This window comes from Oryctolagus cuniculus, chromosome 1 (genome assembly GCF_051225735.1).
Source record: "Oryctolagus cuniculus isolate XC-2025 breed Fujian yellow rabbit chromosome 1, ASM5122573v1, whole genome shotgun sequence".
Lineage (NCBI taxonomy): Eukaryota > Metazoa > Chordata > Mammalia > Lagomorpha > Leporidae > Oryctolagus > Oryctolagus cuniculus.
The window spans coordinates 14,370,271-14,394,861 of NC_142867.1; the positions used below are offsets into that span (position 1 = coordinate 14,370,271).

At 43.6% G+C, this 24,591-nt stretch overlaps 1 protein-coding gene across 48 annotated transcripts in view; it reads right to left on the reverse strand.

Annotated features, from left to right (window-relative positions):
- CTNND1 (catenin delta 1) overlaps positions 1-24,591 on the reverse strand; it is a 68,715-nt gene that overhangs the window by 39,146 nt on the left and 4,978 nt on the right. For 18 of the 48 annotated variants that reach the window (XM_070070147.2, XM_070070145.2, XM_089308883.1 and 15 more), the window contains exon 1: positions 20,902-21,185. The exons of 5 other annotated variants lie outside the window; for them this stretch is intronic. The gene's annotated coding sequence lies outside the window, so the exon portion shown is untranslated. Of the gene's footprint in view, positions 1-1,827; positions 1,864-7,467; positions 17,820-20,901; positions 21,187-24,591 lie in introns of those variants that run through there. 25 more of the 48 variants (XM_089308761.1, XM_089308816.1, XM_089308742.1 and 22 more) reach the window with 3 other exon arrangements.

Sequence of the window (24,591 nt, forward strand, 5' to 3'; positions counted from 1 at the left end):
AGGACCCAAGCACTTGGGCCATCCTCCATTGCACTCCCAGGCCACAGCAGAAAGCTGGCCTGGAAGAGGGGCAACCAGGACAGAATCCGGCGCACTGACCGGGACTAGAACCCAGGGTGCCAGCGCTGCAGGCAGAGGATTAGCCTATTGAGCCGCAGCACCGGCCAATGCAAATTTTTTTAAAACCATACCGACCCTCTTACTGAACATTATCAACCAATCAAATATAGTACCTATAATATTCTAGAACTGTAGTATGTAACATTTAAGCCAGAAGAGTCTTCTAGAAATAAGATATTTTGGGGCCAGTGCTGTGGCATAGGGGGTAAATCCTCTGCCTACAGTGCCGGCATCCCATATGGGCACTGGTTTGAGTCCCGGCTGCTCCACCTCTGATCCAGCTCTCTGCTACAGCCTAGGAAAGCAGTAGAAGATGGCCCAAGTCCTTGGAGCACTGCACCCACACTGGAGACCTGGAAGAAGCTCCTGGCTCCCAGCTTTGGATCAGCGGCCAACTGGGGAGTGAAGCAGCAGATGGAAAACCTCTCTCTCTCTCTCTGCCTCTCCTTCTCTCTCTATGTAACTCTGATTTTCAAATAAATAAGAAAATCTTTAAAAAAAAAAAAAGAAACTTAAGATATTTCTTTGAAAATAAAAAGACATTTATTTCCCTTAACTGGCACTTGCCCCTTAATTCAATGCAATTATTCTTGTTCAACCATAACATACACAGTTGTCATTTTGCTTCTAAATCAAAGAAATATATTTTGTCAACAGTTTTTCTATGGCTTTTTATCAGGAAGAGTGAGTGTACTGGAGTCCAAAGTCTAAGTACCCCGCCCCACCCTCATCTAGTGTTCCACCTTCTCAAGCTCAGAACAATTCTAGTCTTTCTCACTTTACCAAGAAAGCCCAATTCCATGCTAACCTCAAGTCCTGCAGCTAATTTTCATTAAGATCTAAATACATACTTCACAATCCAGTCTCCACTGAGCTCTCTCAAAGTCACAAAGCCTTTATTCTGGAAAAGGCCTTGTCTTAATACTAGCAGTTTCTGTGCTTCCCTTCAAGTCTGGCTTCATGGTGGGCCCAGCTTCTCCATTCAGAGCACCCAAAAAGGTGACCAGAAGATTCTTATTTTTCACAAAAGGACTAGGTCTCAACTGAGCCCACCATGAATTTTTCTGATCAATTATCAGAGTTTGGGAAAATCACTCTCCTCTTAGCAAAGAACAATACATTCTGATTAGAGTATCAAAAGAGAAGGAATTTGAAAAACAAATATAATACTCCTTTTGAAAGGAGGCCTACTTCAGGTTGGCCATCTCTATGGGTAAGTAGAGCACCTTAAACTTGACTTATCTTATCTGAACTCAAAGTTACCCATCAGGACTTTTACTGTGTCTTAACAAAATAAGGAAGAAAAAAAAAAAGGAAACAAAGAAAAATCCATACCACTGTGACCTCAGAGACAGAGAAAACATTCTTCTTCCTCTCTTCCTTACCCAAATATTCCGGGAACCCCCCAAACCATAACATACAAAAATGGCTAAATGCTGGGCAGGCTTTGAAGCAAAGGAAGGGTGTGGTTCTCAGCTCCAGAGGGGGCCCAGTACTGAAAGGGTTTGGAAAGAAACAAAACCTGCTTCTCTCTGGAGCATGCATGACACACACACAGGACTCGTCTAACAAGTCCTTCTGATCTCTCAGGCCAGGCCGCCTCCTTCTCCTCCCCCATAACCCACGTGCTTCTCCAGGCCCTCCACTGGGACAGATAACATTAAATTTTCTCTCAAACCTGAGTCTGAGACAGGCAGAGCTACTTACCTGGATCCTTTTGCAACTTTGCCAAAGACACTGCACCTAGCCATATAAGGAGAAAGCAGGGCTTTAGGGAGAGGCTGATAAGTTAACAAAGATAAAAGGGAGGGGCAAAAACGTAGGGGGAGGTGTCAGACTAGAGGAAGAGGAGAGGCCAAATGCCTTTCTCCTTCCTACAAAAGGAGGGAGAAAAAGAAAGGAAAGTCAGATACACTTGGGGAAATAAGCAATCGTTTAACTGAAATGGAAAGGTACTGTTTAACTCTCACATAATAAAACAAAAAATATATAATTAAGTGGAACATCTTACATCCTTCCCCATCCCAGGCTAGAAAAAAATTAATGGAAATTCTTAACCTTACAATTTACTGGCAGTCATCCAACTTTTTGAGCTCATATTCCATTTTTTTAGTTATTTATTTAAAAGGCAGAGTGACACAGAGAGAGAGAGAGGGAGAAACAGAGATTTAAAAAAAAAAAAGATTTTTCCATCTGCTGGTTCACTCCTCAAATGTCTGCAACAGTCAGGGCTGCGCTAGGTGAAAAGTCAGGAGCCAGGAACTCCATGGTGGTCTCCCACGTAGGTGGCAGGATTATGAGTACTGCCTCCCAGTGCATTAGCAGGGAGCCGAATCTGAAGCTCAGAGTAGTCAGACTTGAACCTGGCACTCCAGGCAGTGTCCCAAGCGGCAGCATTCTGCTGCACACCATAAAGCCAGCACCTCACATTCCCTTTTAAAGAGGCAACTTCTCACTAAACCCACTCACTATCTAAGGCATTCTCTCCATCTATTTGCCCATCATTTGAAGGTAACTTGGAAAAGACTAAAGCATATAATTGAGCCATGTTTACAAAGTCCCACTTCCTCAAAATCCTGAAAAGACCAATGAAACATCCCTTTCATTGTTTAGGGACAGGCAACAGGGAGCGAGAAGAGATGTGACTCTACAGAGAATCAATCAGTGAAGTAATAAGGTCCTATTGCACATACAAGATAAATAGCAGAAGGAAATATTTCTCCCTATCTGAAACAGAAACCACAACCTTAAAGAGGATGGAAAATTGTAATTATTAATTACTGATCTCTCTTAGAAGTTATCATACACTATTCTCTCAACACTCTCTGAGGCCTCAGTTTATGGATGAATAAACTACATATCAAAAGTGTTCAGGAGCCAACACTGCGGCATAGCCAGAAAAGCCATTGCCTGTGATACTGGCATCCCATATGCGTGCTCCTTGGAGTCCTGGCTACTCCACTTCTGATCCAGATCCTTGCCAATGCACCTGGGAAAGTAGCAGAGGATTGCCCAAGTGCTTGGGCCCTGCATGTATGCAGGAAACCTGGAAGAAGCTCCTGGCTTCAGCCTGGCCCAGCCTGGCTGTAGTGGCCTTTTGGGGAGTGAACCACCAGATGGAAGATTCTCTCTCTCTCATTCTCTTATGTCTCTCGCTCTCTCTGTAACTCTTTCAAATAAATAAATCTTTTAAAAAAATGTATTCAGTATTTAGCCCAAGTTCATCAGCTAGTAAATGTGATAACTACATATCTTCTATTCCTGGTACATCTTCTTGCTCTTTGATACAGGGGAAGCAGTATGAATTTTCCATGCTTCCTGTGGTTAAAAGTCATTCTAGGGACCGGCAGCACTGTGGCATAGCAGGTAAGGTCGCTGCCTGCAGTGCTGGCATCCCATAAGGGCGCTGGTTCAAGCTCCTGCTGCTCCACTTCCTATTCAGCCATCTGCCATGGCCTGGGAAAGCAGCGGAAGATGGCCCAGGTCCTTGGGCCCTTGCACCCACGTGGGAGACCCGGAAGAAGCTCCTGGCTCCTGCCCTTGGATCCGCACAGCTCTGGCCGTTGCAGCCAATTGGGGAGTGAAATAGCAGATGAAAGACTTCTCTCTCTCTCTGCCTCTGCCTCTCTAATAAATAAATATTTTTTTAAAAAAACATTCTAACACCAATAGAGAAATTAAACAAAAGTAAACTCTGTTTGCAGGGAAGGAAGGAGGGGAAAGAGAAGACAGAATAGAACCAATTAGACCTTTGGCTCTTGCCTTCACTTTACTGAGCAAAGCCTTACTCAACTCTGGGGTAGAGTACTTGCAAACTATCTTCATCTCCTGTTGATAAGGTAAACCAGGGCTGGTGGTATGGTGTAACAGATAAATCTGCCGCCTGCACTGTTAGCATCCCGTATGGGTGCCGGTTCAAGTCCCAGCTGCTCCACTTCCAATCCAGGTCCTTGCTAATGTCCTGGGAGAAGCAGCAGAAGATGGCCCAAGTATTTGGGGCCCTGCCACCCCTATGTGGGAGACTCAGATGAAGCTCCTGGCTCTGGCCTGACCCAGCCATGGCCACTGTGGCCATCTGGGGAGTGAACCAGCTGATGAAAGATCTCTCTCTCCCTCTCTCTGTGTCTCTCCCTGTCTGTAACTCTGACTTTCAAATAAATAAATAAAACTCTTAAAATCAGGAAAAACTCTCAGGAAGAAATGTATAAAGCACAAAGGGTACTACTTCATACCTACCAATCACATACCTTTCTACTGGCCTACTTTAGAAATCTGGATGTGTGCTGCATTCTCTGATCATCTCCACCCAAGGAAAGAAAATAGAATCACAAATATCCTGAACTCTCACTTTTCATGTGACATCTCACTAAGCCAAAAGTAAAGATCATAACTGGGGTGGGAAACAGAAGGAACTAGAAGCAGAAAAGATTGTGCTAGCCAGCATCAGAACTGAGGGGAGGGATTGTTCTAGAGGTATGTTAGCAATCTGCCTCTAGGGCAGCTGTCCTCCTGGGTAATCAAAGGCGGGTTTGTCCTATGTGCTCAGGGACTAGCCAGCTTGGCAAGAAGTTGAGGACTCAGATCCCCAATCCACAGTGAGAGGAGATGCATGTTTCACAGCTGGAATAGAGGGCAGGGAAAACACAAAAGAAGTGAGAAAAGAAGGGAAGAGGAGGAAAGAGAGCGCTACAGGTGCTTTCTCATTCTAGACACGGGGAAACCTTTCAACCGTTCCCCAGTTACATGCAAAACTACCTATTAATACTGAAATCGAAGAACAGTAGGTTTCTCCTGCCCTGTGAGTAGTAGGGTTTGCCAATTGCAAGGATGAGGTCTAAAATGTAGGGTCCAACATTACCTGCTTTTTTCTGTCCCAACAAATTATCTGCAATATGTACAGCAAATGAAGATTAGTTAACATCTATCTCCTAGAATTCCTTTCTCAATTAAATCTCCAAGATCCATAAATAACAACAGCAAACACAAAACTCAGTAAGCTCCCCAATGCTAAGAGATCAAGGCCATTTATATAACTCAAGTGTCAAGATGCAAAAGGCCACAGTCAGAATTCACACTCCCTAATCCCTTAGAGCAGCTAGATGCTCTGAGACCCATTAGACACACAAAGGCTGCTCTCTTCTCAGCAGAGCTCTGTAGCAGAGCTGCTCTCCAGGGACAAAGAGATTTCACAGGAGAACCACAAAGACATCGCCCCTCTCCGTTCCCCTACTCCCAGCTTTCTCACTTCCTGTCACAGTAGCACCAGACCACAGTCTCCCAGAAACAAACAAATACAAAGTGCTGGATTCTGGGCTGCAGGCCAACTGCATTCCAGGGCATCCTGTCTACCAATCACCAGTCAGAGCTCCCACTTTGCCCTGCTCAGTTCCTTATCATGTTCGGGAAAACAACCCTCCTCCCTGCCCCAAGCCAACACTACATAGGACAAAGCTCAGGCCTCTAAGAATCAGCAGAAAGATACTGCGTATGGATCTAAGAGTTTGGATGGGGTGAGGGATTTTTAAAATTCCTACTTGTCAAGTAGATTCACTTTGGAGGCACTGCACTCAGATTCTAAAGCTACTGCTGCTGCTACATTCAGCTCACTGCCATCTGATACAGACCAAGAAAGCTTCATCATGGCGATCTGATCTCAACCTGGATTCAGTCAATGGAATATTCCCACTTGAAGAACTACTTTAGGACCCTCCTCTGTCATGTTCTCTATTACTCACTTCCACTGTTTTCAAAGTCTTCGCAAATCTTTTTGCTACTAGCATAAAGTTGATTCTAAGACAGGCCCCACAAAGAACAAACAAAAGCAGCAGACTCCACCCTCCAGAGGCCGTTTATCAGGTGCTGGGAGCAAAGTTCCCTGCTTCCCCAGGGATCTAGAGGAAGGCTGCTAAGAATTAATTGCACAGTAGCCCTGGAGGCAAAGAGGTCAAGACAGCAGCCTCAGCTTTTCCCACTCACTGTACCCGTGAATTGAGTCAGGGGATACAGATTTAGAGCCTAGTTAGAAACAAAAGCCTTCCTTTTGAATAAAGGCCTTCAGCTGACTCCAAGAAGAGGAAAAACAATACCTTTTTCTATAACCTTATACAGCCCATTGGAAGTTAGCCCTAAAGCCCAGAAGCAAAGACACAGATAAGTAGTCAAGCTCCATTATCCAGAGATTCTTAAAATCCAAAGCAGCAACACCTTTGGCCCGAAGGCTCAATTCCCTGTACCTGTAACAGGGAATGCTCAGCACAGTTCTACAGAGGAATACTGCAGGCAACTAGTAAAATGCTAACATCTCTCATCTTTTCTCCTTTCTTTTTCCCAGATCTCTTCCGCCTTCTTCTTGGACCTGCTAGAAGTATTCTGAACTGAATCCTGATCTAGGCAGTACATAATGCAAAAGGAGCTAAGTGTAAAACAGCATGGCTTAGAAGGATTTAGTCTTTATCTGGATCTAGTACAAGGTGGAGGAGTAGGACAGGAACATACACAGGAGTCATTCTAGAGTTGGACAAAAAAAGAATATTTAGCAACATTTATATTTTAGAACAGAATTTCAACAGCAGGGTCTAGCCACCAAAAATTCTATCACTGAAGCACATAAAAACAAAACTCCAAAATCTCTTACCTAGCACCAAATCAGATTTTTTTTCTCGACAATACTGAAAAATTAGTTATAATTGTTAGTATTCTTATCCAATTCTTTCATTCATAGTCCGGGCCAAATAAATCAGTATCGATTAAGTACCACAGTGTGAAGTGGATAACAAAAGCAGATAGAAATAGGAGCATTTAAGTGTGGGGGGGTATTTTTCTGAGATACTGAACAAAAAAGAAAAAGAGGCTATAAAAGACACACCCCAAACAACTGGACACACCCAAATCAACGCACACGCTGCTGCTCCAAAAGGGCACTTGGGCTGGTCAGGTTCGCTGAATCAAATTGAGCAGGTTGCACACAGAAGGAGCACTGACTCAGAAATACGATCACCCTGGGGTGTGAGGGAGCAAGCAAACCAGCACAGTCAACCAATTACAATTCAACCAAAGTTCCCAGTTCTAACTGTATCTCTAGCTGTCTGCAGGCATATTTAGAAAACCCAACCAAAGGAGTATGTAATGAATGGGTAAAGAGAAAGTCCCTGCCTGGAGTGCCCAAGATTTAAGCAGAATCCTCCTCAATGGATGGGAGAACAAGAATTTGTTCTGGCATCTAACTTCCCACACCCCCCTCTCTCCAAAGCAGGCCCAAAGCTGAGAACTAAGAAGGAGAAAATAATGTGATCAGGAAAGGGTTAGCTACATTCCAACTAGCCAACATCCATATAGTATTAAGAGTACCTGAGAATCCTCTTCATTATTGAGAGTTGCTGGGACTCCGCTAACACACATCCAATTCCTCCACCACCCCCAACCCCCAAACATTCTGAAGAGAAGGGTAATTGAGAAGGCTTGATGAAGGCACCAGCTGTTTCCACCACTCTCCCTCCCGCCCCTCCTGAGACCACAGTTCAAACACTTAATACAATTGACTGGTCAGTAGGAAGGAGAAGCCTGGACTAAAATAGCAGGAAGAGTGCCAACTGGCCCCACTCAGAAGGAATGCTTTCTTGGCTCAATTTAAAAATAAGAAAGCTTTGTCGCCCACACCCCTCTCTGCAACTATGTTCCCCTTTCTACTAACTACCCCTTGGTGTCAAATGGGTTTGTTTCTTTCTTAGACTTCTTAGTCTATTTTCAAATATCAGAGAACACAGAAGAGGTGTGTATACGATTGCATGTAAAACAATGTCGGAGAAATTGGGAGGCTTCCTAGACTGCAAGAGCCAAACGTAGTAAGGGGAAGGAGACAAGAGTACACACTGCACCTGTCTACTTATTTCAAGCAAGAAGGGAAAAAACATTATGCAGCCACACTTGAACACTGAGCTAACACAACTTCCCAGGCATGGGGAGCCAGTTAAGAGACCAGCCCCTCCCCCACCCTTATTCCAAGTTGGCCAGAGTTAGCCAAGGAGGATGGGAAGGAAGCCAGCACTTCCTTTTCAGACAGGAAGTAACATTGGCCCTTCCTGTCAAGTTTTAAACAAATGTCCAGCTGAGTTCTAATGCTAACATCCTCTCCTGATTTGCTCCACAATTTCAAAATGGAGAGGGGAAATGGAGATACAGTCTAACAGTTTCCTTCAACCTAACAGGCAAGTCCTCCTTACCAAACCAAGTGTTGGCTTAACTTACCAATCAATAGAAAACACAATCCCCAAAGGATACAGGACACGGAGACAGATCACTTCACTTCACATTAACCACCACCTTGCCATTTCTGTTACCATAAACTGGTTATCTCAGACTAATTAACTACCCAACCAAAAAATAACACATACATTTGTAGTAACTCAAATTTTCAGGTTTTGTGATCTTCAAACCTTAGTGATAATTATACCTGAGGAACTTTTTGAAAAAATACAATTCCCCCATACTTCAATTTCTGGTGGGGGAGGTCTGCAGATTCAAATTATTTATTTCAGACAGAGGCAGAGGCAGAGGCAGAGAGAGAGATCTTCCATCCACTGGTTCACTCTGAATGCCCACAACAGCTGGGGCTGGGCCAGGCTGGAGCCAGGAGCCTGGAATTCCATCCAGGTCTCTCACATAGGTGATGCAGGCCCAAGCATGGGCCATCTGCCGCTGCTTTCCCAGACTCATTAGTAGAGAGCTGGATGGAAACAGCTGGGTCTCGAACAGGCACCCAGACAGGATGCCAGCATCACAGACCCTAGATAGCCAGCCCACTTGACAAAAAAAAAAAAAAAAAAAAAAAAACTTTTTTTACTTATTTATTTATTTGAAAGGCAAAGTTATAGAGAGAAAGCGAAGACAGATCCTCCAACTGCTGGTTCACTCCCCAGATGGCCACAACAGCCAGGGCTGGGCCAGGCCAAAGCCAAGAGCTTCTGGGTCTCCCATGTGGCTGCAGAGGCCAAAGTACTATGGCCATCTTCTGCTGCTTTCCCAGGCACATTAGCAGGGAGGTGGCTTTACCCGCTATGCCACAACACCAGCCCCCTGAACTCATGTTTTTAAAAAGCCCTAATAGTGGGATAGATATTTGGCCTAGAAGTTAAGCAGTCTACCTGTACCATGTATTAGATAAGTGCCTGAGTTAGAGTGACATCCCGCCTCCCAATTCGGCCTCTTGCTAACACGCACCCTGGGAAGCGGCAATGAAGTCAGGTCCCTGAAATCCAAATGGGAGAACTGGAGAGAGCTCCTAACTCCCATCCAGCAATTAAGGAGTGAACAAGTTGAGGGTGGAGGGTGGGGACGCCTCAGTATCTCTTACTCTGTCTCTGCCTCTCAAGTAAATAAAAACATTTTTTAATTTTTTTAAAGAGCCTTTATAATGGTTCTCATAGTCAGCGTGATAGAAACCACTCTGCTGGCCTGTGCCTGACATCCCTCCTACCCAACAAAAAGGGCACTGGTTATAAGACATCATTTGGGCCTGTTTTACTGTTCCCCAGATAGTTCACATCATTCAGTCTGGATCAGAAACTCAGAAATCACAGATTTTTACTTTTTTTTTTTTTTTTTTTTGACAGGCAGAGTTAGACAGTGAGAGAGAGACAGAGAGAAAGGTCTTCTTCCTTTTTCCATTGGTTCACCCCCCAAGTGGCCGCCACAGCCAGCGTGCATTGCGGCCGGCACGCTGCACCGATCCGAAGTCAGGAGCCAGGTGCTTCCTCCTGGTCTCCCATGCCGGTGCAGGGCCCAGGGACCTGGGCCATTCTCCACTGCACTCCCAGGCCACAGCAGAGAGCTGGCCTGGAAGAGGAGCAACCGGGACAGAATCCGGCACCCCAACCGGGACTAGAACCCGGGATGCCAGCGCCGCAGGTGGAAGATTAGCCTCGTGAGCCGCAGCGCCGGCCAGAAATCACAGATTTAAACATAAGGGTGTTGTCTGGAACTGCGCAGTCCTGAATAATCCTACATTCCAGACTCAGTCTGAAGAGAGACCTGTCCTACTTGCCAGCACCACCTTCTTGGAATCCAGAGGCGCAGTACTGGAGGATATCCCTATTTACACTGCAGACTGAACAACTCAATCTTTTAAATTTTTATTTATTTATGTGAGAGGGAGAAAGGAAGATCCTTCTTCCACTGATTTACTTCCCAAATGACTGCAATGGCCAGGGCTGGGCCAGGGCAAAGTCAGAAGCCCAAAACTCCATCCAGGTTTCCCACATGGATGGTAGCAGCAGAAACACCTGAGCCACATTCCAGTGCTTTCCCAGGCATATTATTAGCAGGGAGCTGGATTGGAAGTGGAAAAACCAGCACACAAGCTCCAGTATATGGGATGCCAGCACTGCATCACAACACGAGTCCCTATTTTAAAACATATTAGAAACAAAGAAACAAAGACTGTGCCAAATTTTCAAATATTGATTCCATATTTTTCCCAAAATGAGCCCAAAATTTTAAACCTAGCATTAAAGACCCTATTTAATTCCAGCCCACCTGACAACTTAAAAAAAATTTACTTATTTATTTGAAAGTCAAAGTTATAGAGAGAAAGAGAAAGACAGAAAGAGTTACAGAGAGAGACACCTTCCATCCGTTGGCTCATTCCCCATATGGCCACAATGGCCAAGGCTGGGCCAGGCCAAAGCCAGGAGCTTCATCCAGGTCTCCCATGTGGCTGCAGAGGCCCAAGTACCATGACCATCTTCCACTGCCTTCCCAGGCACATTAGCAGGACGATGGATCAGAAGTAGAGCAGCTGGGAACCGAACCCACTCAAAGGATGCTGGCACTGCGGGCTGTGGCTTAACCCACTATGTCACAATGCTGGCCTCTCTGGTTCTTTTTAAAGTTTTACTTATTTATCTGAAAGAGTTGCAGAGAGAGAGAGAGACAGAGAGAGAGGGAAGGAGGAAGAAAGAGGGAGAGGTCTTCCATCTGCTGATTCACTCCCGAGATGGCTACAGCAGCCAGGGCTATGCCAGGAGGAAGCCAAGAGCCAGGAGCTTCTTCCAGGTTTCTCACGTGAGTAGCAAGGGCCTCAACACTTGGGCCATCTTTTGCTGTTCTTCCCAGTCCATTAGCAGGAAGCTGGATCAAAGTATAGCAGATAGGACTTGAACCAGAACCCTCATGGTATGCCAGTATCACAGGCGGCGGTTTAAACCACGCCACAATTCTGGCTCCTGGTTATTTTTATTAAATATTGTCAGTGTTGTGGTACAGCAGGTTAAGCCACAGTCTACAATGCCAGTGTCCCATATATGGGCATCAGTTCCTGTCCCACCTGCTCCACTTCTGATCCAGCTCCCTATTAATGCACCCAGGAAGGCAGCAGAAGATGACCCAAGTACTTGGGCCCCTGAACCCACATGGGAGATCTGGGTGGAGTTCCAAGCTCTTGGCTTCAGCGTGTACCAGCCCCAGCTGTTGTGGCCATTTGGGTTGTGGCCATTTGGGGAGTCAACCAGTGAACTGAAGATTTTTCTCTCTCTGTAACTCTGCCTTTCAAATAAATAAATCGAGAGAGAGAGGAGGAAAAGAGGGAGGGAGGGAAGAAGGAAGGAAGGAAGGAAGGAGGGAAGGAAAGAGAGAGAGAGAGGGAGGGAGGGAGGGAAAGAAAAAGAAAGACAAGACCAGAAATTTTAGATTTAAATGTTACCTCTGGGGCTGGCATTGTGGCACAGCAGTTTAGATAAACACTTGCAATACCAGCATCCCATGTCAGAGTGCCAGCTCCAGTCCTGGCTGTTCAGCTTCTGATCCAGCTTCCTATTAATATGCCTGAGAGAATGGCAGAGGATGGCCCAGGTGCTTGGCCCCTGCCACCCAATTAGGAGACCAGGATGGAGTTCTTGGCTCCTGGATTCAACCTGGCCCAGACCCAGCTGTTGTGGCCATTTGGGGAGTGAACCATTAGATGAAGATGCCTCTCTCTCTCTCTCTCTACTCTTCCTTTCAAATAAATGTCTTTAAAAAAAAAAGTGTTTTTTTTTTTTAAAAAAAAAAAAAAAACCTCTGATACTTATCCAAGCAAGTCATTTTATCTTGTGGTCTGCCTAAGAGCATGGGAGTAGCAAAGTGTCTTTAAAATAGCCACAAAGGGAGGGGCCAGCATTGTGGCACAGTGGGTTATGCTACCGCTATGTGACAACCACAAACATCTCAGCCCCATCAATATGTAAACTACATATCAATCAGCTATTTAAAGCAACCTGAAATTCTGATATATCTGTGATTGTCTGAAGTATTTCCGATGCAAGATGATACCTAACCAAAGGGGATAGGAAAAGGAAAAATGTTTCCAGATGGAGGTCATCTCCCAAGATGATATTCAATAACAGAATGATAATTAGATATAAGCATAATTAAAAGGAATATGGTTTAAAAAAAAGAGAGAGAGAGAGAGAGAAACAGCAGAGAAGAGACAGAGAAACTCACTGAGGGACAGACTAGCTAAACCAGAAACCATGAGAGGGAAAGGGGATGATTCAAGACAGGTAATCTGGTGGTGATCAAAGATCCTTTCACTTTCCTATACGGGATTGCCATAGAATATCAATCATTATATACTTGGTGCTTCTTCCTCAACTCCATCAGAGTCACTCAGGCAAATGGTCCTGTATGTGTTTTAATAACTCTAATGCCTAAACACACATATGGAAAGGGAAAAAAGACACATAGTGGTCAGGAATAATCATCACTCCCAAGACAGAAAGATGGATATGGTGACCTATAAAGCGGTTCCCAAAGCCATTAAATCCCAATGATTAGGACTTTAGGAAAGCAGGAGTTTTTTGGTCAAACAAGCAAAAGGAAAAACAGCAGATAAGTGAAGCCAAGTACAATATTTGGTCAAGTACATAAACCAAACCAATAAGCGTACTCCAAAGGAAACTGTACCAGGTGTAGATTGTCACTCTGTTCACAGAAAATTGACTAGAAAAGATAGGAAGATGGGGAAATATATTTCTCTAGGGAAAAAACAGTTTGGTTTTACTTGCCAAACAGACACAAAGTTATTCTGCTGCCCTAATATTATCATTCTGCAAGATAAGTGAGCTCAACCTATACAAAATCTGCTCCTATGCAAATCTGCTGTCTGTACAGGGAGCTTCTGCAATGGGAGGAGGATAGAGGCTGTGTCATGTGCTACCCCAACTTACGAGGAATACATAAAATTTGGTATCAATTGTTTTCTGTGGGACCTATAGTGAGGAGATAACTCTTCTTTGTACTGTAAAGTATACAGTAAGATCTTACCTTGTTCCCCTTTCTCCACACAACTGGGCCTCTCTGGACAAGTCTCTTATTTCTCTCCCTGCCCTAATCTCTCTTATATACTGGCCACAACAAGCCTCCAAGCCTTTGCATTTTCTACTCCTCATATCCACATGACTCCATATCTCATTTCTTGTGGTCTCTCTCAAACATACCTTAGCACAAGGCCTTTCCTGACCACTCTATATAAAACAGCCTCACTCCCACCTTGGCACTTATCTCCATCCTATGTATTCTGCTTTATTTTCTCAGTGGTATTAGCACATTCTGACAGGCTGTATCTTTTACTTGTTTAGTCATATTAGTCTCTCACAACTGTGAACTCAAGTATGAAGTCTATTTGGTTTATTATTATATCAGGGCACGGCACACAACAAATTTATTTTGAACAGATGAAGATGTTTTACTTCTTCAGTGAATACAAAAAGTTAAAGTTTAGAAAAATAAGTCATGGGGCTGGTGCTGTGGCACAGCAGATTAAAACCCCAGCTTGCAGCACCAGCATGCCATATGGGGACCGGTTCAAGTCCCAACTGCTCCACTTCCGATCCAGCTCCCTGCTGATGTACCTAGGAAAGCAGCAGAGGACAGCCCAAGTCCTTGGTCCCCTTCACCCACATGAGAGCCCAGAAGAAGCTCCTGGCTCCTGGCTTCAGATTGGCCCAGCTCCAGCCATTGCAGCCGTTTGGGGAATCAACCAGCAGATGGAAGACCTCTCTCTCTCTGCCTCTCCTCTCTCTGTGTAACTCTGACTTTCAAATAAATAAAAGTAAATCTTTAAAAAAATTTATTTATTTATGTATTTGAGAGGCAGAGTGACAGAGCGAGGGGGAGAAAGAGCAAGAAGAGGCCAGCGCCGCGGCTCACTAGGCTAATCCTCTGCCTATGGCACTGGCACCCCGGGTTCTAGTCCCGGTTGGGGCGCCGGATTCTGTCCCGGTTGCTCTTCTTCCAGTCCAGATCTCTGCTGTGGCCCTGGAAGGCAGTGGAGGCTGGCCCAAGTGCTTAGGCCCTGCACCCGCATGGGAGACCAGGAGAAGCACCTGGCTACTGGCTTCGGATCAGCGCAGTGCGCCGGCCGCAGCAGCCACTGGGGGGTGAACCAACGGGAAAAAGGAAGACCTTTCTCTCTGTCTCTCTCTCACTGTCCACTCTGCCTGTCCAAAAAAAAAAAGAAAGAAAGAAAAGAAAGAAAGAAAAAGAGCGAGAAGAAGGGAGACAGGAAGACAGAAAGAGATTCTCCATCTGTTGATTAACTCCCCAAGCACTCGTAACAGCCAGGGCTAGACCAGACTGAAACCAGGAGCAAAAACTCCATTAGGATGTCCCAGGTGTGTGGCAGGGACTCAAGAACTTAAGCCATCATCTGCTGCGTCCCAGGCACATTAGCAGGGAGCTGGATTATACTAGTTTTATACTTGTGATCTTAGGCCTATGAATTAGGGTTCCCTATAGCCTTACCTGCCTATCTGGCTGACCTTCTGCAGAACAGACTCACGTGGTCAAACTGTACCCTGATTTACAAAGTAGTCAATGAAGAGCAGAACAGTAAAGAGGCTCAGAATTTCCCTCATTCCAACAAAGAAGCAAAGAAATCAGATTGGCCCCAATTTCTCTTTTTCAATAGACTATTCTATTTTAAAAGTACTGAATATACAGCAGCTACTTTATTTCAATGAGATCGCTTCACTCACAATGAAATGGGAACTGCAGGTACTTTGATAAAGGTATTGAAAAGTTGACCCAGTTTCCTTACAATGTCTAATGTCCTCTACCATCAGAATTTATTCTGGTTTCTTAAAATATAAGCTCCCTAAATCAAAATTTTTTTTCACTCTACAAAGAGATCTCTCAAAGTAGTACTGCACTCCAATACAGAAAAATAGGTACACAAATTTATAATTTACTTTGGAGCAAGTAAATTTATTTTGCTCTACTATCAACTGTACCAAAATGAGTAATTAATCAGGATATGGATGAGACCCGAAAATCAAAGACAAAAACTAATCTGACTGCTAGAAGAGATCAATCTTCTTGGACTACAATTGTAATCCTAATCTAGAGCTACCTGAAACAAAGCAGAAGCAACATCCTAATGCTAGTACCTTTAGCACACGAGCAGTTTATAACAGAGTAAGAATCAGAAATTTCCTCCATATTAAGTGTTAGTGAGGCAAAGCAATGCCATGAAGACCACCAACCTAAGGGGAAAAAGTTATCAGGAAAGCAAAGCAGAGAGACACCACAAAGTACAGGAAGTAAACAAAAAGGAGGAAGTGTAGACAAATTGGTAGAGGAAAATGTGCATTTTCCTTTTAAATGCTAAGGGGCGGGGTTGGCATTGTGGCCTAGTGGGTAAAGCCACAGGAGCCTATGATGCTGGCATCCCATATGGGTGCTCATTTGTCTCCTGGCTGCTCCACTCCCTAGGCAGCTCCCTGCAAACAGCCTGGGAAAAGCAGTGGAAGATGGCCCAACTGTTGGGGCCTGTGCCATCCACGTGGGACACCTAGGTGAATCTCTGGCCTCCTGGCTTCACACTTGTCCAACCCTGGCTGTAGCAGCCATCTGGGAAGTAAACCAGCCAATGGAAGATATCTCTCTCTCTCTCCTTTCCCTTCTGCCTCCACTTCTGATCTAGCTTCCTGCTAATATGCACCTTGGGAAGCAGCAGATGATGGCTAAAATACCTGGCTGTCTGCCACGAACATGGGAGTCCTGGAGTTCCTGGTTCCTGGCTCCAGCCTGGACAAACCCTGACTATTGTGGCCATTTGGGGAGATTTCAACAAATGGAAGATTTCTCTCCTTCTAATTGTCTTTCAAATAAATAAAATTTTTTAAAAAACAGCTTACCCATCCAGAAAGCCCATTTATTCTGTAATGCAAGTATTTACATCCACCACAGAATCTCAAATTTAAAGAGACCTTGAAGGACATTTAGTCTAACAAATAAATGAAGATTGAATTTACTTCAAGCATCTATTCTAATAACAAACTCAAGGTATACATTATCCTATAAATTATACATATATTAAATCATTTAATTGTCAAAATACTATAAGATAATTAACATTATTACCCCCAATATAAGACAAGGACACCAAGGCACACACAGGCCACTAAGCAATCTGTCCAATTTCCTGCAACCCACATGGAGACTTTACAGACAAAATTCCTGGCTCCTGGTTCAGCCCGACCTGACCCAGCCCAGCCTTCATTGTTGCAGCCATTTGGAAGATCTTTCTCTCACTCATTCAATCCCACTCTCTTTGTCTCTCTACCTTTCAAATAATATAAATAAACTTTTTATTATAATCACTTTTTGGGGCCAGTGTTGTAGCACAGCGGGTTAAGTTGTCAGGACTGTGGCATAGCAGGTGCAAAGCCGCCAACTGCAGTGCAGGCATCCTATATGGGTGCCACTTCTAGTCCTATCTGCCACACTTCAGATCCAGCTACCTGCTAATATGCCTGGGAAAGCAGCGGAGAATGGCGAAAGTTCTTGGGTCCCTGCACCCATGTGGGAGACCCGGAAGAAGCTCCTGGCTCCTGGCTTCAGCCTGGCCCAGCCCCAAACCATTGCAGTCATTTGGGAAGTGAACCAGCAAATGGCTCTGGCTCTGTCTCTTCCTCCCTCTCTGTAACTCTGCCTTTCAAATAAACCTTTAAAAAAGAAAGAGGGACCAGTGCTGTGGCATAGCAGGTAAAGCCGCTGCCTGCAGTACCAGCATCCCATATGGGCCTTGGTTCAAGTCCTAGCTGCTCCACCTCTGATCTAGCTCTCCACTATGGCCTGAGAAAGCAGTGGAAGACGGCCCAAGTGCTTGGGCCCCTGCACCCACATAGGAGACCTAGATGAAGCTCCTGGCTTCTTAATCGGCCCAGCTCCGGCCAATGCAGCCATCTGGGGAGTGAACCATTGGATGGAAGACTTCTCTCTCTGCATCTGCCTCTCTGTAATTCTGCCTTTCAAATAAGGAAAAGAAATAAATCTAAAAAAATAAAATAAAATAAAAACCTGATCATGAAGGACTTTTTAAAAAAGAAACAAAGAAAAGCTAAAACTTAAAATCTTTCATTATTTCCAGAAACTTTGCTTAAAAATAGAGGGGAGACATGCATAACTACAGACTAATAAAAGCTTCAAAATTACACTGCAAAATCATTAAGCTATGTTGTTGCTTGCATCCTGTCTCAACTTCCCCATAAGTCTCTCACTGATTCCCATCAAGCACTTTGTTTAACTAAGGCTTACTAACAACCTCAGTATGTACAGGACACTAAGAGAAGTGCTAAAAGGATACAAAGATAAGACAACACCTACACCCAACAGCTCACAGTCTAGGGGAAAGACAACTTTATTACAGTGTGACAAATACTTTATTTGAACTACCTCCTACAAGCATCTCCCAGCAAGTTGATAATACCATTCCACACCACATACCTGAAAATTCTCTGGAAGAAGAAATTTCACTGATAATCAAATAAAGTTTGAGATAATTCCAGGATATTTAAGAAATAAGGACATCAATCCCTGACCTAAAGATTAAAATGATGTCCATTCTAGTATATCCAGCTCCCTGGAGGTTCTAAGGAAAATGAATCTTTTACATATATTATCCCAATATGGGTGGCAACAGGGAGTTGGAAATCCAAGAGTACTGACCCCGCAAAAGATGAAACACTCCTGCCTCTAGCTAGGGCTCTTTTTAGTTCTAACTGTTGTTTCCATTCTCTCTAGAGAATGGCAGTGCATTAGTGGCTACGTTCATGGACTTTGTAGTCAGACCAGGGTTAATCCTGACCTCAACCAATTTACAGGCAATGAGATTTTTCAGCAAACCTCAGCTTTCTTTAAAAAAAAAAAAAAAAAGTTATTGTGGGAAATTAAATAATAATTAATGCAAAAGGCTTAACAGGAAAAAAAATGGGGAGGAGAGGTTGGAAGACAAGGGGGCTGGAGGTTAGGGGAAGGAATTGGCAGTTATTACAGGGTACCAAAACAGAAAACAATAAATTACACAGAACTGATCATTTTATTATTCCAACCGATAGTGATCTATGCTTAATTTACTTGTATCCTCCTATCTCATCCATCCCTAGAGAGCAGCTACTTCATAAATCTAAGGCTAGATTGTAATTACATGGAGCTTTTCTTTTTAAATGTCCAATAGTCCCAATGTTTAAAGATCTCCAATAGTCTCAATTAGTTGAGAGAACATGTTCTAACCCCTCTAACTATCCACACTGGAGCCCAAAAAAAAGGTACTAAAATTTTAATCACCCAAAAGATACCCTCCACCTGAAACAGAGACCACTACGTTACCTAACAAAGAAACCAAGAGTGTATAGGAAGCTAACAAGGGGGAAAAAAACCACAAGTCATACTGGTCATCACTGACCCCAATGTCAAAATAAGGAAAACAAAAAATTAAAAAATAAAAGCTCTACTCACCCACACCCCTTCCTATAATTCCTGAAAGAACCAGTGGAGAACAAATCTTCCATTTTATAACCCCAAAGACTATGTACTACACACCAGTCAAAACAATGCCTTAGTTCGTGAAAATAGTCCTGGACACCAGTTAACTAGGATTCTCACTACAGCAATACAAAGCCCAGTATTTAAAGCCAGACCCAAATCACCACCATTCAGTCATCCAGAACCTATTTTCAAACTGCCTTTGTACTCCTCCTTCAGATTCCCTCATCCCTCCCCCTAAAGGCTGGAGAGGGAAACACTGTGGCAGCAACATGACCAATCTTCCAATGATCCACCAAAACCTCTCTAGGCTGGAATCAAGGCAGAGGGAACATTTGAAAGAAAATTGTAAAAATATTAAATGAGAACTACAGTCCAACAGACTGTCTACATTGTCTTTTTCCTTTCCTTTTTACTTGTTATGAGATCAGACATCAAAAATTTCCTGTAACCCTTGCCTAGATTATAGTAAAGCAGGAACAAAGTTCTGCTTCCTCCTGAAGCCACAACCTCACAAGGATGAAATCATATTTCAATAAATGCCTTCATTCTAGAAAAGAAATTCAAGGAAGTGTTTCAGCCTAAAAGAATGGGGGGGGGGGGATTTGAGGGGTTAGGAATGGGAGGCAAATCAGAGTGTTAGTATTATTAAAGACACATACTATTCCCAAGCTAGTGAGTAGCTAAAACATTAAGGCCCATCTTGTTACAATTAAGACCGTATCTACTCTAGCTATAATTTTCAGACTCATTTGGTTTTCAAAGAGAGAAGAGAACATCCCAGTTTTTAGCTACTGATGAGTTGGCTATGTGACTACCTAGAATCAGTGCTTTTGCAAGAATGCATTTGCAAAAACAAAACAAATCTTAAGATTAAATAAAAGATGAAAATAGTCATGTGCCATCACCTCTAACAGATTCCTGATTTCATGATAAATCAACTGACAGAAAAAGATCTCCAAAAAACAACTTTCAGATTGGTTTAAAAATAAAAATTCCCCGTGTGCTTTCTCAAATGCATTTTAAACACTAAAGTTTATGCAAGTGCTTTCTCTTGGCCAAACCTTATTCAACCCCATGCCCTTTTCACCGAGCTCAAGGCTGAAAATATTTTCAGGTGTGTTACCACTTTACTCAAGTGAAATAAAAGGCATGATTAGTATTTCCCTATCCCTTTAAGAACATAAACCAAAAGTTATCATATTTGCAGATTTAACATACAACGCCTCCACAAATCTCTGCCATCAAAGGTAGTTTTAAGAGGAAGAAGGGGTGGCAATTCAGTTAACAGGGATTCATTTGTTTTCTTTTATAAGGCAAAGTAGGGAGGCTACATCTAGCAGGAGAATGAGGCTCACACCCACCGCACCTGGAAAAGTAAGAGGGATCCACCCAGGAACGGCAGGGCTGAAACCGATCTGGGCCGTCCAAACTCTCTGGGGGAAAAAACAGTACCGTTTAAGCTGCAACCCCCCGCCACCTTCCACCTCGACAAATCCAATGATAAAAGGAAAAAAAGTTTGGAAACATATGAAGAACCATCTGTATAACTAGCTTCCGACCCTGACAAATTCTTTTCCCAACCCACACGCAACATGCCAAAAAAAAAAAAAAAAAAACTTTTAACTTGGGCTCTGAAAACATTAAGTATGTTAGCTTAATCCAGAAAAAAGAGAAAAAACATAAAATCAAAAGAACATAACCAAATGTAAATATACACAACTCTCTTACCTCTCTGGTTCTACATAGCTCCTAGAAGTTTGTCCCTAGGTCTTGTATATTTTACGTTAATAAAATACCCAGATACCCCCCCAAAGTACTGAAAGTAGAAAGAAACAATATTAATTTGCTTAAAAGTCACCCATCAGCGTAACAGACGCTCTCCAGTTGTTCAATTCCCTCTGGTTACCAGTAAGACAAAAATTCGACTTGGTTTCTCCGCCTTTGCCCGTCCATACACACATTTTTTTAAAAGGCACACACCTCAAATGTGGACTTCTAAGAACCAGTCCTTTAAGAAAGAAATCCAAGGCTCCGTCAACGTGCTGAGAAAGACAAATCCAGGAAGGCAGCTGATTTTCTCCACCTCTTCCTCCTTTCAGGGTCTTTCCTGCTCTTCTTTCTCTCTCCCTCCCTCCCTCTCTCTTTTTTTCCCCTCAGATCCAACACCTAAAATGGAAGTTGCACCCAGCCAAAGGCAAGGGAGCCTGGGTGGTGACAAACTGATCTGGCAGCCCTACCCCCTCGCTTTCCTAAGTGATGTCAGCCCCTGTGAGCTTCCAATAGGAGCCAAGCATAAATCAGGGAGCTGACTTTATCCAATAGGAAACTTTATTATAGGAAATTAAAAAAAAGAGAGAGGAGGAGAAAAAGAGACAGGGGGAAGTTTTATATATATATTTATATTTAAAGCGGAGACTACACAATCTCCAAGGAATCACTGCAGAGCTGGGGTGGGGAGGTGTGGCAAGGGAACAAGGCTTTTCAGAATGACACACACAGCCTCGGTTCTCTTCGCTGGAGGCAGAGGCAGAGGGGAAGGGAAGATGTTCTGTTCCCTCTCCCTTCCTTCCCGGGTGGAGAAACAGAAAAGAGCTGATTCTATTTGCCTGCCGCTGTTGGGTTTGTTGCTTTCTACCCTAAAGCATTTCCCCAAAGGAAGACAGGAAGGGGAGGAGAGAAAACCAAGAAACAGGACTACTGTGTGTTGACTGGGATGGGAGGGGATTATCTGAGGTAAACTCTCAATCTCATTGTTTTGCTTTAATTACATTAGAGTTAATTAGAAAAAATAATTGCCTGGACTTGCTAATAGTTTTTAAGTTTCTGAACTGGAAGAAAGCAGAATCCACTGGGCTGTTGAGGAAAACCACGGTCTTCCCATTTGTCTCTAAATCAAAACAATGTGGGTTTGCTGGAGATAGTAAATGGAATCCAATAAACGAGTAGTATATTTAAAGAGGATAACAGTATGTATAAAGACAAGTAAATCTCACATCCAGAAAATTCAATTTTTTGTGTGAACTTCAAGCTTAAGATGATTTAGTTCAAACATTCCCATACACTTGACCTAAATTAAGGATTACAGAGCTGTAATTTAAGAAATATTTTAATACAATCTTAGACTGTTAGACCATGAAAGTTCTTATGCTACTAGATCATGAAGAGTTGGATTTTTCTTTTTTTAAATTCTGATAAAATCTAGTATTTTATGGTAATTCACTGATTACTTAACAAAGATAACAATGAATTAAAGAATTCATTTTTCTTTCTGACAAATCTAAAACCTATCCTATAGATTGCTGCCAAATCAATCTTCATAAAGTTTTCATAATCGAGAATAATGGCTAAGAGTATAGGTTCTGCAGTCAGAGTGCCTGGCTTCCAACTCCTCCTCTATAAATACATTCACTCAAGTATATGTACTACTATGTGACCTTGGGCTAAATTATATAGTTTTTCTGGGATAGACATTTGGAAAAGTAGGTTAAGATGCTACGCGGGGCCGGCGCCGCGGCTCACTAGGCTAATCCTCCGCCTAGCGGCGCCGGCACACCGGGTTCTAGTCCCGTTCGGGGCGCCGGATTCTGTCCCGGTTGCCCCTCTTCCAGGCCAGCTCTCTGCTGTGGCTAGGGAGTGCAGTGGAGGATGGCCCAAGTGCTTGGGCCCTGCACCCCATGGGAGACCAGGAAAAGCACCTGGCTCCTGGCTCCTGCCATCGGATCAGCGCGGTGCGCCGGCCGCAGCGCGCCGGCCACGGCGGCCATTGGAGGGTGAACCAACGGCAAAGGAAGACCTTTCTCTCTGTCTCTCTCTCTCTCACTGTCCACTCTGCCTGTCAAAAAAATAAAAAATAAAAAATAAAAAAATAAGGGCCGGCGCCGTGGCTCAATAGGCTAATCCTCCACCTTGCGGCGCCGGCACACCGGGTTCTAGTCCCGGTCGGGGCGCCGGATTCTGTCCCAGTTGCCCCTCTTCCAGGCCAGCTCTCTGCTATGGCCAGGGAGTGCAGTGGAGGATGGCCCAGGTGCTTGGGCCCTGCACCCCATGGGAGACCAGGAAAAGCACCTGGATCCTGGCTCCTGCCATCGGATCAGCGCGGTGCGCCGGCTGCAGCGGCGGCCATTGGAGGGTGAACCAACGGCAAAGGAAGACCTTTCTCTCTCTGTCTCTCTCTCTCACTGTCCACTCTGCCTATCAAAAATAAATTAAAAAAAAAAAAAAAAAAAAAAAAAAAAGATGCTACGCGGAATGCCTATATTCCATATCAAAGTGCCTGAGTTCATGTCCCAGCTATTCTAATGTGCACCCTGTGAAGCAGTGGTGATAGCTCAAATCTTTGGGTCCCTGGACACCCACTTGGAAAATTCAGTTCCTAGCTCCTGGCTTTGTTCTAGCCCAGCTGTTGCAGGCATCTGGGAAGTAAACTAGCAGAAGGGAGATCTCTCTGTCTTTGAAAATATATGATTTTAAATATATACAATCTCTCTGAGCCTCAGTTTCCTTAATTATACAATGGGGATAACTATTTCTTTCACAAGATTGTGTGGGAATTACTTAATAAAACTCTTAGAACAATATATGGCATATAATATAAAATGAGTAAGAATTCATTAATATTGTTTCAGTATCTACCTTGCCCAAGAGCCTTCAGTGGCTCATCACTGCCCAATAATATCAACCAACAATGAAATGTCTACCAAGTGAGAGGACACTCTTTGAGCTCATTTCCTCTTTTAAAACACCACCATGGTGGGGTTTGCCTCTCTTGGAGCCCCTCTCCTGGCCTGACTTGAATAAATGTTGCTTTTCTTTCTGCCTTGAAAAAAAGAATCATGGAAATAGTAGTATTACCATCATTTTACAGAGAGAAAATCAAGTCTCAGCAGGTAAAGAATCTGTCTAAATGAACCCCTCATCAGTTTGAATCCAAAGTCCATGTTCTTTCCATCACTTAGCAAGATGATCAGATAAAGGTCAAATTCCTCTTCTGCTTTCAAGGTACATTTATTCATTCAACACATCAAAATAACACTTATTAACTATACTCTGATCTTTCCTTACCTAAACTGGAATTCTAACCTCCTTAGCATAAATGTGCCCTTTTAATCAGTCTGATGTAGTCATCATCCACCCCTTGGTACTTGGTCTATAATCTCATAAACACTTGCATTTGTTCCATAAAGTCCAGAGAGAATTTCTCTAAGAGGCCAGCACTGGAGCACAGTGCATTGAATCACTGCCTGCAATGCTGGCATTCCATACACGTGCCAGTTTGAGTCCCAGCTGCTCCACTTCCAATCCAGCTGCCTACTAATACATCCAGGAAAGCAGCAAAAGATGGCCTGAGTGCTTGGGCCCCTGTCACCCATGTGGGAGACCTGGATGGAGTTCCAGGCTCCTGGCTTTGGCCTGGCCCAAACTCAGCTGTTGCAGCCATATGGGGAGTGCACCAGCAGAAGGAAGGATCTTTCTCTCTCTCTGTGACTCTTCCTTTCAATAAATGAATAAATCTTTAAATTAAAAAAAAATTTCTCTTAGAAAGTGCTGGAAGACCAAATAGGCATCACAGTACTTGTTTGATAGGCTTTAATCAAAGAATGGAAAATGAATATATCATAACAAAGGTATGAACAACCTTTAAAGTTTCATTATCTAAGAATCTTCTCCCAC